Below are 2,319 nucleotides of genomic sequence, written 5' to 3' on the forward strand. Positions count from 1 at the left end.
GCCTTTGAGCTCTCTGGGTCTCAGGGTGTGCACTCCTGCAGTACAGACCACATTTCTGAGAGGCACAATCCACAGCAGGGTGTACAGGTGGCTCTCCTGAACTGGGGAAACCTCAGGGGAGCGGAGAAATGCAAGTCCCAGCATAGCCCCTCCAGCCCACTTGCTTGCCCTTGCAGGCAAGTTAGCTAGAGACAGGAGCCACAGGATCTTCTCCACTTGCACCAGGGACACAAGTGGCATTTGGCTTGATTGCCAGGGTTTGCAGGGCCAAGCCCAGCCCCAGCAGAAGGAAGCCAAGAGGACGAGAGGGAGGAGAGTTATCTCTGCCCAAGGGCTCGTAAGGTAAGGCTTTGCAAGGTTACTTGGAGTCAGACCACCTGGCCCAGAAGACATTGCACCTCTCTACCTAGGTCAGGGACATCCACCTGCAGTCCCCATTTTCATTTAAATTATGCCTTTGGAGGGAGAGTCTCTTTGTCAAGAGAGTCCCTGGGAGCTCACTTCTGCAGGTGGGGTTTGCACTTGTTGTAATGGCCAGGACTCGCTGAGCTGGGTGGTGGTGACAAAGCCTGGGGCGCTGGCTGGGTGATGCAGCTCTGGTGGCTGAGACATGGAGGATGTGTCACAATGGGAGCTGTCACCAAGAGCATCAGCAGGCAGCCCCAGACCCACCACAGCTGGACTCAGGTGACTAGTGCACGTGCAGAGGGAAGGCTGGGCTGGAAGAAGGGAGGAAAGGTCAGATGCTGGGAAGGTTTCTGACCCACAGAGAGAGAGACAAGCCCCTCAGGGCAGGACACAATACTGCCCTTGGGTTTGGTGGCAGAGGGGCTCAGGGCTCCCAGTGATGGCAGACGCCCAGAGAGGCTTTGGGGATGTGCTAGGTGCCTCTCTGCCATCCAGACCCGATGAGCCGCCTTTTCTCCCACCTCCTCCAGGCCATGGCTGCAGTAACCACTCTCATCCAAGCTCTGCTGGCCAGAAGCATCATCCAGTCTGGCCTGAAGCAGCGGCATCAGATCAATGGAGCCACAGCCAAAAAGATGCTGGAGCATGAGATGTTTCTGCACCAGGAGTTGGTTAATCTGCTACAGGAGATTGAGAGTAGCAATGGTGCAGAGAAAGCCACAATCCCTTCTGTGTGGGTGTTTGGGATCGCTGCAGCAGCCCTGATCCTGCTTGCTGTGGTCTGCTGTCTGGCCAGGCGAAGCAAGCTTCAGGAGTCTCCTCAGTTGCTTACAGTCTGCTGTCCTGATCTTCCAGCAAACATCTCTGAGGTCGAAATCAGCTTAACAGTTTATGAGGACAATAGTCCATGTGCAACACCTCACACTCGGATTTGTAAGCCCACTTCTTAAGTTTGCCTGGGTCTATCTGAATGGTATCCCTTCTATAGCAGTTGTATTAAAATTTGGGAGAGCAAGCACTGCTGTGTTGGTTTTGGCTTGGTATTCAAAGCAGAATCACAGCCGGTCTCACCAGCCCTCCTGCCGGCCACCACTGTGGCTGTGTTGGTGACTTCTGCTGCAGTAGTTTTCCATTGAGGTTGGGTATTTTCCAGAAAGTGAGGCAGAAACATTGACATCTTCCAGGACCCCCCCTAGTCATCAGCTGGTACAGCTGACTCATTTTCATCTTGTTTTGTGGGCTGTGCCTGCCTGTGTGCCTCTTCCTGTCTGCCCACCCCTGCATCTCATGCCAGCACAGCAGCTGCCTTGCCTCCCTGCACATGTGAATGCTGCCAGCATTGCCAGTGCCCCAGGGTGGCTCTGACCACTTGTGTGGCATGGCCATGCAGAAGCTTACTCTATCCCCCGTGACAGCTCCATCTTCAGAAACCTTGACAGTCCCTCCTCTCCCAGAGTTTCTCACCTGGCCTCTCTGCATCTTCTAATTTGGCTTATCAGGATCCTCTCCACTCAACAAGGTGCCCACAGCTGCCACAGTCCTTTGGGCAGCTCCCCTGCCCTTTGCAAACACTTTTGGATGCCTAGTTGCAACATGCCTTTGGTGTAGCATCCTCCCCCCTCCCCACCACATCTGTGGGCACGGCAAGGAAGCCCCCCACTGCGGGTGGCAGTTCATCTGGCTCCTGATGTGGTGGCCAGCAACACTGTGTAGGGGACAAATTTGTAACCAAGGTTCTGAGAAAGTGTTTACAAGCTGGGTCGTGCAGTGTCGGCTGCCCTTTCTCTGTGAGGGAGGGGTGTAATGTTACTCCTATTTTAAACAGCCTTAATTGCTCACCCTGCATTTTTCTGAAATTGGAATATTTTTGCCATGTGTCTGCCTTTTCCACTCCCCTTGCAGCCCTCCCCT

The 2,319-nt window shown here is 54.2% G+C and overlaps 1 long non-coding RNA gene across 1 annotated transcript; it reads left to right on the forward strand.

Moving 5' to 3' along the window:
* Nucleotides 1-663: 663 nt before the first annotated feature.
* On the forward strand, nt 664-1,426 carry LOC113951967. Its single transcript, XR_003529331.1, has 2 exons — nt 664-738; nt 939-1,426. It is a non-coding gene; the product is annotated as an uncharacterized LOC113951967 (long non-coding RNA).
* Nucleotides 1,427-2,319: the final 893 nt, after the last annotated feature.

Source organism: Corapipo altera, unplaced genomic scaffold, assembly GCF_003945725.1.
Source record: "Corapipo altera isolate COAL_440 unplaced genomic scaffold, ASM394572v1 61, whole genome shotgun sequence".
NCBI lineage: Eukaryota > Metazoa > Chordata > Aves > Passeriformes > Pipridae > Corapipo > Corapipo altera.